General features: G+C 49.1%; 1 long non-coding RNA gene across 3 annotated transcripts in view; it reads right to left on the bottom strand.

The window, feature by feature from the left end:
- Positions 1–7,139: 7,139 nt before the first annotated feature.
- The window catches only part of LOC104995871, a 6,318-nt gene continuing 1,001 nt past the window's right edge, over positions 7,140–12,456 (bottom strand). The window contains exons 2-5 of one of the 3 annotated variants that reach the window (XR_826109.1): positions 11,698–11,756; positions 9,915–10,260; positions 9,747–9,815; positions 7,140–8,451 (exon numbers count right to left, since the gene is read on the bottom strand). This is a non-coding gene — a long non-coding RNA (uncharacterized LOC104995871). Of the gene's footprint in view, positions 8,452–9,746; positions 9,816–9,914; positions 10,418–11,697; positions 11,757–12,456 lie in introns of those variants that run through there. The other 2 variants (XR_826110.1, XR_826108.1) reach the window with 2 other exon arrangements.

Consider the following 12,456-nt stretch of genomic DNA (forward strand, 5'->3'; position numbering starts at 1 on the left):
CAGGAAGAGGCTCCAAGGTGTTGCTGGGATCATGGGGTCCCAGGGCCAGATCTTGGCTCAAGGTGCTTTCTCCACTGACCACTTTTGCTTTTCCCCCAATGCAGAGTCAGCGGTTTCTCTGCTGTGCCCATTCTCAGCAGATCTGGTTAAGGATCAGAAGCTACCTGTCCTCTTATGCATGCAAACTTTAGCCCCACACATGAAAGATACTTTGAAGTCATCTGATGGCAGCCCAAGCTCAGAGACAAGGATCGTGAGGCCGAGAGGTTAACTGACTTGCCCAAAGGAGACAGGAAGCACAAGGGCAGGTCTGTGAGTCCCTGGGATGTGTTTCAACCAGCACGTCAAACAAGGACAAAGTCATCAGCGCTGGACCCATCGAGCACCCTGACTCCAGTGAAACAGGACAAGGTAAGTAAATTGGGGACCTGGAGGTGACACTGATCTCAGGTTCTAAAGACCATGAGCAAAACTTACTGGACATCAGGCAGTGTTGTTCTGGGAACTGAATGTTGCTTTTGAGCAGGTTTGCAGCACCTCTGGTTTACAGCTCTCACTGGGCAAAGTGTCCAGGGGAGAAAATGTAGGACTTCTTTTCTAGTTGTTTCTCTTTGGAGTTCTGGGAATTTGGGGCCACTGAAGCCTGGTGGCTACCAGTTCAGTTATTAATTCTGTAGCTCAGACTTCCTCCAGCAGAGGGCAGCCCAGGACTCAGGAAGAAAACCCAGCCTCTCACTGCGGTCCTGGCGGTTTGGGAAAATGGGGATATGAGTTTTTATTTGGTCCCATGCATTCAGGCCAGAGAAGGAAATGGCAACCCACTCCAGTATTCCTGCCTGGAGAATCCCAGGGACAGAGGAGCCTGGTGGGCTGCCATCTATGGGGTCGCACAGAGTCAGACACGACTGAAGCAACTTAGCAGCAGCATGCATTCAGGCAGAAGTTTTTCAGGATTATGTTTTGACCAATAAAACAGAAAGTTTACCTAGAAATTTCCCTGCCATTCAGGATGTGTGTCATCTCCTGGGCCCTCCCACATTTCATTTTGCTTCTTAGAAAGGTCTTGGGGAATTCAATACAGAGGGGTATGCTGTGGTTTTCTTTGTTCACAGTTCTTAGAGTAGGCTTAATGAGTCATTTGTGCCTCTGTTATCTGAGGAAATCTCACAAAATTCGCAGGGAGAGCTGGCCATCCTTGAACAGGGTGGCAAAGGACAGATGGCTGGACCACCAGCAACTCTGCACTGGGCATGCTGGTCCATGTGCAGGAGGTTCAGCCCACCCTGGGATTTCAGGTGGGTCCTTATGCCCACCTCTTGTTTGAGGAATGTTACAGAAGGACAGTAGCAAACCCAGACCGGAGTCCACGTGAATCAACCACTGGGTTTGGCCTCATTTTTTCCCCACTGATCTCCCCCCTGATGGTCTGTCTTTCTGTCCTTGTTTGGGGATTTCTATTTGGCATCTCAGCTCATCGTCTCACGCCCAGTGAGTTCCCTGTTTCCCCCAGTGGTCCCACTTGTTTAATGCTGATTTGCAGTTGTGAGGAAGACCAACCTGAACACCCTTGAGACTAAAATTTTTCTTGCTAATAACCTTCAGCTACTCAGAGGTGAATTACTGCAATTATCTAAAAGACAGCTCATTTTCTTGTGTCATGAGATGACCTTTGCTCTCTATGGTAAAATATGCTTTTGGATGGCATGCTATACTGCCCAGGGGTTCTGGAGTTCTTGGTTCTCCAGTTTGGGGTGGGTGTAAGACTGTGTCATTAGCTCACTGCATGGGCCTGTCAATGTAACTGCTGCAGAGCAAGGGAGCTGCCAGACCCCTGGTTAGGTGCAGGTAAACTTGACAGAAGTGGAGAAATTTAACCAAGAAATGTGACTGGGGGCATCTCAAATAGGACCAGTAGACAACACATAACTTTTTTACTCTAGTGGTATAAATTATTTCTCCCAAAGAATTCTTTGATAATTTGGTTCAACCCAACAAGCATCCACTGACATGAAAATCTGAGCTGTGAGTAGGTACACACAACAGAGGGTATGATCCTTGCCTTTGCTTACTTATTTTTAAATACTTATTTGGCAGCATGGAGTCTTAGTTGCGGCACACAGGATCTCTGTTGGCCTCGTGCAGGATCCTTCGCTGGGGCGCTTAGACTAGTTGTGTTGTGCGGGATCCAGGGCACGAGGCCTTCAGTGGTTAACATAAGAGGGCTTAGTTGCTCCGAGGCTTGTGGGATCTTAGTTCCTCGACCAGGGATCAAACCTGCACCCCTTGAATTGCAAGGCGAATTCTTAACCCCTGGATCACCAAGGAAGTCCCCTGATACTTGCCATTAAAAAAAATCAATAGAGGGACTTTCCTGGTGGTCCAGTGGTTAAGACTCTACACTTCCAATGCAGGGAGAAAGATCAATCCCTGGTTGGGGAACTAAGATCCACATGCCGCTCAGCCAATAAATAGATAAGTAAATAAGTGAAATGCTGGTTCTGAGGCTCTTTGGGAAATATTTTTTAAAAAGTCAATAGAATTTAGGGGGGAGGGATAAATTAGGAATTTGGGATTAACAGATACACACTCCTATATAAAAAACAGATAAACCACAAGGACCTACTGTATAGCACAGGGAACAATATTCAATATCTTGTAATAACCTATAATGAAAAGTGAAAGTGAAAGTCATGTCCGACACTTTGTGATCCCATGGACTGCACAGTCCATGGAATTCTCCAGGCCAGAATACTGGAGTGGGTAGCCTTTCCCTTCTCCAGGGGATCTTCCCAACCCAGGGATAGAACCCAGGTCTCCCACATTGCAGGTGGATTCTTTACCAGCTGAGCCACCAGGAAAGCCCTATAATGGAAAAGAATCTGAAAAAGAATATATATGTGTATAACCGAATCACTTGGCTGAAATTTGGAAATCCAATGCTGAAACATTGGAAATCAAGTATACTTCAGTTAAAAAAATCAAGAGCATTTCAGTGTATGACAATAGGGTGGCAGGGCACTGAGGGACAGGGTCACTTCTCAGTGACATCTAATGGTTCCAGGTCTACCCTTTGCTCCTTCTTCCTTGAGTCAAGCCTGGTCAAGAGTGGGCACTCAGACATCTTGCCAGTGTGCCAGGTCACTTGAGTTTATAAGTGTGCCTAGAAGTTGACCTGTCCTGTCCTGGGGCTCAGATGCCTGCTGCAGTGCCTCGTCAATACCTGTCACTTATTTTCTTGGGGCAACTTGCTCCAGGGTCTGTCTGCTGGGGCTGAGACATCTGGCCTCGGCTCCATGTTCAAAAAAGATGCTTAGATTTTTAAAAATAATTTCTAGTATACAGTGCAATTCTCTTATATTTGAGTTGTGTGTGTGTTGAAAGCATTTGACTTTACTGTATTATTTTTTTAATTTTATTGGAGTATAATTCATTTACAGGGTTTCCCTCATAGCTCAGTTGGTAAAGAATCCACCTGCAATGCAGGAGACCCTGGTTCAATTCCTGGGTTGGGAAGATCCACTGGAGAAGGGATAGGCTACCCACTCCAGTTTTCTTGGGCTTGCCTTGTGGCTCAGCTGGTAAAGAATTCACTGGCAATGTGGGAGACCTGGGTTCGATACCTGGGTCGGGAAGATCCCCTGGAGAAGGGAAAGGCTACCCGCTCCAGTATTCTGGCCTGGAGAATTCCATGGACTGTATATTCCATGAGGTCGCAATGAGTCGGACACGACTGAGCGACTTGCACTTTCACATAATCATTTGCAGTGTTGGATTAGTTTAGGTGTACAGCATAATGATTTGGTTATACACATTCAGGCTTCCCTGATGGCTTAGACGGTGAAGAGTCCACCTACAATGACGGAGACCCAGGTTCAATCCCTGAGTTGGAAAGATCCCCTGGAGAAGGGAATGACTACCACTCCAGTATTCTTGCCTGGAGAATCCCATGGACAGAGGAGCCTGACGGGCTATAATCCATGGGGTTGCAAAGAGTTGGACATGACTGAGAGACTAACACTTTCTCTTTCACTGTCATATATTCAGGGCTTCTCTTGTGACACTAGTGGTAAAAACACACCTGCCAATGCAGGAGATGTAGAGACGTGTGTTTGATCCCTGGGTGTGGAAGATGCCCTGGAGGAAAGGGGATGGAAAGGCATGGCAACCCACTCCAGTACTCCTGCCTGGAAAATTCCATGGACAGAGGAGTCTGGTGGGCTACAGTCCACAGGGTCATAAAGAGTCAGACGTGACTGAAGCGACTTAGCACACATGCACACACATACATATTTTCATTCTTTTCACATATACGTTATCACAGAATATCATTATCTATTTTATATATAGCAGTGTGTGTGTGTCAATCCCAAGCTCCCAATTTATTCCCCCCTACCTTTCCCCTTCGGTGACAAGATTGTTTTTGAAATCTGTGAGTCTGTTTTATAAGTGAATTCATATCATTTTTTATCAGATTCTTCATATGAGTGATATCATAGGACATTTGTCTTTTTCTGTATGACTTACATCTAAGAGCATTAAATTTTAAATGTTTAAAATGCATTTTTCTAATCCTGTCTTGACATCTCTCCATCCTGTAAACTCCCAGGTTGCCTTAGACGCGGCATTGGCCTGGATGCCTCATGTCCTCTGACTGGCCCCGCCGCACGCAAAGCACTGCCCTTTTGTGATCTGAAGGTCACCTTGTCCTGCAGCCCCAGTGTTGTAAACAGTCCGTTCAAGTTCTCAGAGACACCAGGCTTCCGTCTGTGTGATAAATGTGCTTATTTGATAACAGGGAGTGGACCAGACATAAGTGGTTTTTAAAGAAAAGTACAAATTAGGTTTTTCTTCAAAACAGGAGGAGTAAGATAGGGTGGATAAAAATCTGAAAATGGGTCCAGATTGTCTCTGATGCTCCCTCCCCTCTGGCCTTCACCCCACAGGTCTCCCAGGCAACCTTGGAATCTCCGAGGGACTCCAGGTCACTAAGAAGCCTCCGCTTAGCACTTGTGCTCAGCCTAGCGGCCTGAGCACCACATTCGGTTGCATCTGCCCATCTCTATCTTCCCCTCTGGATGTCTGTACTAATAGATTCTGTTGGGGACACCAGTGCCCACGGGTCTCTGGAAGGTACACGCACTCTCAGGCATCTCCTGGGGACTGCAATGCCTTAACTCGAAGGAGAAGTCCCTCCCAGCAAAGTCCCTTTTTGGAGAAAAGGCTGGTGAAGGAGACTGGAACAGCCTGCCAGGCACCTGCAGGCCACTTCCCTGCACACCTGGTGCTGGAATTGCATTGGTTTTCACAACTGCTTTGCTTCTTGGCTTCCCCAGCTCCCTGGAGGCCCAAAGCAGCTGCTCTCCCAAGGTGTTCCTACCAGGGAAGGAGACCCAGCTCCAGCAAAGATGTCCTGTGAGTGCCCTTTATCTCTTCCAGATGCTTGCTACACATGATTTTCTGAAGGCTGTGCTAAGCATTCTTTCTATTTATAGAAAGATAGAGGTGATGCTAACCTGACAAACTAAGGGGAAAGGGGTGATGGCTGCAAATACAGAAGTTGGTAGCATCCGCCCGAAGGGTTGAGGACGGGTGTTGGTGTGGCCAGCCAGAGAAGGGGTTCCAGTAAGTACAGGGGCCTGAGGCATCATTCATAAGCGTCATCCCCATGGTCCTATGTTGGAATGTCTATATATTCTAGGATCTGGGAGGCTTTCCAGCTTTCTCGTTGACCTCAGCATTCCTTTGGGGGTAGACTTACTTTAGGTGGGTGGCTCATTCCACCAATTACTGTATCTCTTTAACATCTGTCCCATTTCGTGGGGGTCCTAACCTGTCCTTGGCATTTTTTTCTTTTTTCTGGCCATGCTTCGCAGCATGTGGGATCTTAGTTCCCCAATCAGGGAACAAATCCACGCCCTTTAAATTGGAAGCACAGAATCTTAACCCCTGGACCTCCAGGGAAGCCCCATGTCCTTGGCATTTCTATAACATTCCCCACTCAACAACCTCAAAGCCCAGGCATGGAACTGTGTTCAACCAACCCTCCAAGGATGACCCTCTCTTCTATAGGACAAGCCACTTTTCCTTCTGGCATGGGTTGACTTTTCTTTTTCTTCTTCTTTTTTTTTTTTTGTTTTCCTTTCTAATCAATAGAATAAGGCAGTTATCTACATCAGAAATAAAATGCTTCTGGGAATTCCATGGCGGTTCAGTGGTTAGGTTGGGGCTTCCCTGATAGCTTAGTTGGTAAAGAATCCACCTGCAATGCAGGAGACCCCGGTTTGATTCCTGGGTTGGGAAGATTCTCTGGAGAAGGGATAGGCTACCCACGCCAGTATTCTGGGATTCCCTTGTGGCTCAGCTGGTAAAGAATCCGCCCTCAATGCAGGAGACCTGGGTTCGATCCCTGGGTTGGGAAGATCCTCTGGAGAAGGGAAAGGCTACCCACTCCAGTATTCTGGCCTGGAGAATTCCATGAAGTCCATGGGATTGCAAAAGAGTCGGACACAACTGAGTGACTTTCACTTTCACTTTCCAGTGGGTAGAACTCTGTGCTTCCATTGCAGGAGGCCCAGGTTCGATCCCTGGTTGGGGAAACTAAGATCCTGCAAGCCATGCAGCACAGCCAAAAAAAAAAACTAAAAAAGAAATAAAGTGCTTGATCTATCAATCAATCAACTGCTCCATAGGGCTATCTCCTAAGAATAATTAGACCTGTCTCTGTCCTCAATTAGAAAAAAAGGTGAATTTGATGCACAAGCCACGGGGCAACTTTAGGAGCTGGAGAAACGTAAAGCTGTATTTAGTTAAAATGCCCAGTCAGCATAGCCATGAGTAAACACTTAAAGTAATTCTCCCCTTTGTACAGCATTTTGACTTCTTACATTTATTTGCTATTTTTAATTCAGTGGAGATTTCTTCACCAACCCAACAAGTCAAGTTGCGCTTCCTTATTCAGAAGTGGGGTTTTGAAGAGTGTGCTTGCTGACACAAGGGCTTTGCAAGGGCTAGGCAGGCTCCCTGGAGCACCCCCACAGGTTACACATAGGTCCCCACACTGGCCCATCCACCATGGGCCCACCAAATGACTTTCCGATATATCAACTGAAAAAAAAAAAAGCACGACCTCAGAGCTGAGAGTTTTGTTTTATTTGGCGGACATCTTTAAAGAACTTAAGCCCAGGACATAACCTCTCAGATAGCCCTGTGGGACTGCTCCAAAGAGGCAAGCGAGGAGCCAGGATACATAGGAGTTTCTGCAACAAAGACCAAGTAGTCAGAACATCAAAATATTGCTGCTATTGTTGTTGTTGAGTTGTTCAGTCATGTCCAACTCTTTTGCGACCCAATGGACTGTAGCCTTCCAGGCTCCTCTGTCCATGGAATTCCCCAGGCAATACTGGAGTGGGTTGCCATGCCTTCCTCCAGGGATCTTCCCAACCCAAGGATCGAATCCTTGTCTCATGCACTGGCAGTCGGATTCTTTACCACTGAGCCACCTTACTGTTAAAGAACACCAGACATTTCAAGTTAAGGAATTTAGCGCTTGTCTATGCATGGGAAAGTTGCAAAAGTCTGGGCTTGCTGACGTCATTCCTTGGTATACCCTCTGCTCTCTGGGCCAGAATACCGTGTTTTCTCATCCTGAGTCTCCTCAGGGTACCCCCTGGCGGTGGCTGCAGCGGCTGACTTCTAGCTGGGGAGTGGGTGCTTCCTGCCTCCATCCTGAGTTCCCTCAGGGCTTATGGTCTATGTGGCTGGTAATGTGGTGGCTTGAAGTTTGCAGCATCCTTGTTTACCAATATGGCAGCAACATCTGTCATTCACAGACGCAGGGTTGCAATAGGCAAGTCCTCCCCACCACCAAGCCCCCTTTCTTCTGCAGGGTCCAGTCTCAGACCCCGTGTCACCACAGTCCTGTCTTTGAGGGCATAAAAGACAGGCTGCTTTGGACTTGTCAGTACCTGCCAGGGTCCAGGCAGAACAGCCACAGGATGCCCGACTCCCTTGTGTTACCTACACCAGGATTAGATTTTCTTTTGTATCTTGGCCCAATTTATTTATTTCTTTTTATGGTTTCCTGTGGCATACGGGATCACAGTTCCCCAACCAGGTATCAAACCCACAACCCCTGCAGTGGAACACAAAGTCTTAACCACTGGACCACCAAGGAATCTTCTGAGTCAGGGGAGTTAGCATTTATCAAGCGTGCTGGAGTAAAAAAAGAAAAAAGAGTTATGGGGCTTTCAGAAACCTGCTGGGTTCATGCCATTTATTTTGGGCCACTAGGAAGAATGGTGCCCCCCTTTTTTCCCTCTACTGAGATATAACTTACACACCATAAATTTCACCACTTAAAAGTACAGTTTGGTGGGTTCCAGTATACAGTCACCCCTCTGTATCCATGGGTTCTGTATCCATATCAGTTGCATGAATTTCACTGACAGTTGACTGAAAAAAATTAAAAGAAACTATTTCCAGAAAGTTCCAAAATGCAAAACTTGAATTTGCCAATGGCCAGCAACTATTTACCTATCATTTACGTTAAACTTAAATGGCTACCCAATCCAGTATTCTTGCCTGGAGAATTCCATGAACAGAGGAGCCTAGCAGGCTACAGTCCGTGGGATCACCCAGAGTCAGAAACAACTGAGTGACTGACACAATGCTATACTTATTTACATTGTATTTATATTGCATCAGGTGTTATGAGTGATCTAGAGATGATTTAAAGTATACAGTAGACTGTGCATAGGTTATATTTAAATATAATATTACCTTATTTTATGTAAGGAACTTGCGTGTGTGCTGAGTCACTTCAGTCATGTCTGACTATTTGTGGCCCTATGGACTGTAGCCTGCCAGGCTCCTCTGTTCATGGGATTGTCTAAGCAAGAATATTGGAGTGGGTTGCCATTTCCTTCTCCAGGAAATCTTCCCAACCCAGGGATCGAACCTGAGTCTCTTGGGTCTCCTGCATTGGTAGGCGGGTTCTTTACCATGAGCATCTTCAAATTTGAGGATCTTAAGAGGGCCCTGGAACTGACCCCCACTTAGATATGGAGGGAGACTAGATTCACAAAATTGTGCAACCATCAGTGTGATGTAATCCTAGGATATCACTATCCTTTTTTACATTTAATTTTTTTAAATATTTATTTATTTGGCTTTGTCGGTTCTTAGTTGCGGCATGCAGGATCTTTGGTTTCAGCATGTGGGATCTAGTTCCCTGACCAGCGATTAAACTCGGGTCCTCTGCACTGGCAGCATGGAGTCTTAGCCACTGGACCACCAGGGAAGTCCCTAGCCTTTTTTTTTTTTTTTTTAATTCACATTTTTGGACAAGATCAACCTCATAGGCTGATTCGGAAGTAGGACTTCTTGGGCTTCTGTGGTTAAATTTAAGACATGAATGCCTCCCGAGTGCACTGTTTTGAAGCTGTGTCTGGGTGGGGGCCATGAACTGAAGCTTGTGCATGCTACCTCTGTAGCCCCCTTTCTCTATAGTGCCCTTGCTTGCTAGTCAGGGGTGTGTGTACATCTGCATCTGGGTATGGGATGAATTCTAGGGGAAATACAGATGGGCTGAACACCCTTGGTGAGACAGACTGACATATGGAGATGCCTTTACAAACCAGTCCTCACTTACACAAACATGATTAAGGGGGGAAAAAAAGAGGCCTGAATGTGGTTTGGCCTCTGAATGGAAAAGTGGATATAAATCTTATTTCAAGTCCTCTAGTTACCGGAGTCTGGAGTCTCCCAAATGTACTCCTTCATCTGTCAGCCGCCCAGGTCAAGGCGTTTCGGTGGCTCTGAAAGGAAAGGGAGAAGAAAGGACCAGTGAGGGTGAAGGTCTCAGCTGGAAATGCTCCCAAATGTCCATAAGTGTGGAGCAGGGAACTATAGCTTACTTGGGCCCAGGGCTCCAGAGGTTCCTTAGGTAAGCTGATGAAGTGCCTGCTGTGTGCAGCAACTCCATTTACTACAGTCTTTACAACCACCTTGAGGGGTGTGGGGGTCGTTCATTCATTCCACCAACATATATTGAGTCCATACCGTGAGCCTGATGCTGTCTGTACACACAAGAACACCAAGGCGTGGAGAGGCTAAGCAATTTGCCAAATTGAGGCCAGATGCAGCTGCTTAAGGAGTGAGGCTTGGGAGTCAGAAAGGAATGAATATGGGTCCTGGTTCCACTTCATTCTCCCCCTCGTGATGGTGGCCAAGTTTTACCTTTCTGGTCCTCAGCTTTCTCACCTGGAAATGGGGTAGTACTGGTATGTATCTCACAGGACTGTGTAGAGAATTGAAAGAGATTATTATCTAGGGTGGATTTAGGTTGATGCCTGGCACACAGTGTCTCCCGCACTGCAGGCAGACAGAGCCACCAGGGAAGCCATCCCCTGGAGAAGGAAATGACAATCCATCTATGGGATTTTCTTGTCTGGAAAATCCCATAGACGGAGGAGCCTGGAAGGCTACAGTCCATGGGGTCACAAAGAGTCAGACAAGACTAAGCGACTTCACTTACTTTCTTTCTGGCACACTGAGCACTCAGTGTGAGTTAGCTTTATTATTATTATTCCCCGAGGTCACACACAGAATCAGAATTAGAACCAGCTTTTCCCTTCTGTCGCCTGTGCCACCTCCAGAGCCACTGACCTCATTGAAAAGAAAGTGTTACTCGCTCAGTCTTTGTGACCCCATGGACCGTATAGCCCACCATGCTCCTCTGTCCATGGGATTCTCCAGGCAAGGATACTGGAGTGGGTTGCCATTCCCTTCTCCAGGGGATCTTCCCGACCCAGGGATCAAACACGGGTCTGCTGCATGGCAGACAGACTCTTTACTGTTTGAGCCACAAGGGAAGCCTTGGCCTCATTAAATCCTCCTGAGTCTTTGAGGATCTGCAAAGACCTTCCCCACTCAAGCTACCGAACAGTGATGGCCACCCTGGGGGGAGGGTGGGTGGGAAATGGTCCTCTGCCCCACTGCCCATGTGGGGAAAGGTAGCTATCCAGTGCATCTGGGCATTCTGACCGGCTCTTTCCTTCTCTGGGACTTTTCTAGAATCCTTGGAAAAGGATGGGAACGTGGGCTCCATGCAGACTCATCCCTGTGAGCTGGGGACTGTCATCTGTCAAATGGGGTCAGCTCACAGCTGGCCTCACTTGCTCCCCGCAGTGTGCATGTGATGACATGCTTGGGGCAGCAGCCACTTCCCGCCAAGGACCAACTTCTCCCAGTGCAAGATGCAGGTGTCTCATAGGGCCAAGAAGACCCTAGTCCTTCAGTTGTGTCCCTGTGGAGGAAACAAGTTCCTGCAGGGTCTCGGTGCATCACGTGCAGAGTACCGCCAAGTGTGAGTTTGCTAAGAGGGTTTGCCTCGGAGGAAGCAACAGCCCTGAGCGCAGAACTCTTGCAGGGGGAGGCCTGGGTAATTCCTCTTTCCTTCATACCAGGCCGTGAGGGCCGCAGGGCAGTTTGTCTCCCAAGGGTCCCAGGTCCAAACCTGGTCGGACTGGGTAGGATCTATGGTGGCTGGGGGCAGGATGGTGGCTGGGGAGTCCCCTCCCCACAACTGAGAAGGGCGTCTTCGGGGCCACCGCTGCACATGTGTCCCCATCAACCCCAGGGGCGTCCCGCGACATGCGCAGGGCAGTGTAGAAACCGCGAGGAAAGGGAGGCGCGCACCTCACCACCTCACGGGCTGCCCGGCGCCTCGCCGCGTCCGAATCTGTGCCTCCGGGGACCTGTAAGGCAGATGCTGGGGGCTGCACCCGGCCCCTCGGCTCAGCCGAGCCCTGCCCCCGCGCGGTCCCCGCCCGGCGCGCCCAACGCTCCAGCGCCGCATCTCGGCGATGACCACCACCCGCCTCTGCGCCCCTGAACGCGCGAGCCGAGCCACCTCGGCGGCAAGCAGCGCCGGAACTTGGGGGCGCGGTGAGTGGGGGCGGGGCGCCGGCGGGCGGTGGCCCCTGCCGGGTGTCTGATTCTGGCGCTAGAAGTCCTTCCCCGGCTCCTCGAATCGGGGCTGTTAGGTCCTTCCCTGCTTTCCAGGCTGGCTATGTCCCGGACACGACAGGTCCAGACCTGGGACACCTCCCTCATCCGCGCTCGGGACGCGGTTTCTCCTTCCCTCTTCCTGGGGTTGAGGCCCGCGGGTTGGGCATTGCGGCGAGCGGGCCCCATGGTTTCGTTTGCTTTCTTACAGGCCACCCTCGGCCCGCCTGGGCTTCGGTCCCGCCGCGGAGCGGCGAGAAGCTCCCGGAAGAGTCGCGATGGCCGTGGAGTCCGGTCGTCGGCTCCGGGAGCGCGCCCCGGGAGGAGACGAGGGGCGCCGCGCTGTCCGCGCTGTCGCAGAGGACGCACCAGTCCCCGCAGGCGGCAGTGGTGGAGGGGCCGGGACCCGATGCCTGTGGGGGACCGGCTCCACGGCGGAGCGCGCTCGGT

The sequence above is a fragment of the Bison bison genome, unplaced genomic scaffold (genome assembly GCF_000754665.1).
Source record: "Bison bison bison isolate TAMUID 2011002044 unplaced genomic scaffold, Bison_UMD1.0 scf7180017864289, whole genome shotgun sequence".
NCBI lineage: Eukaryota > Metazoa > Chordata > Mammalia > Artiodactyla > Bovidae > Bison > Bison bison.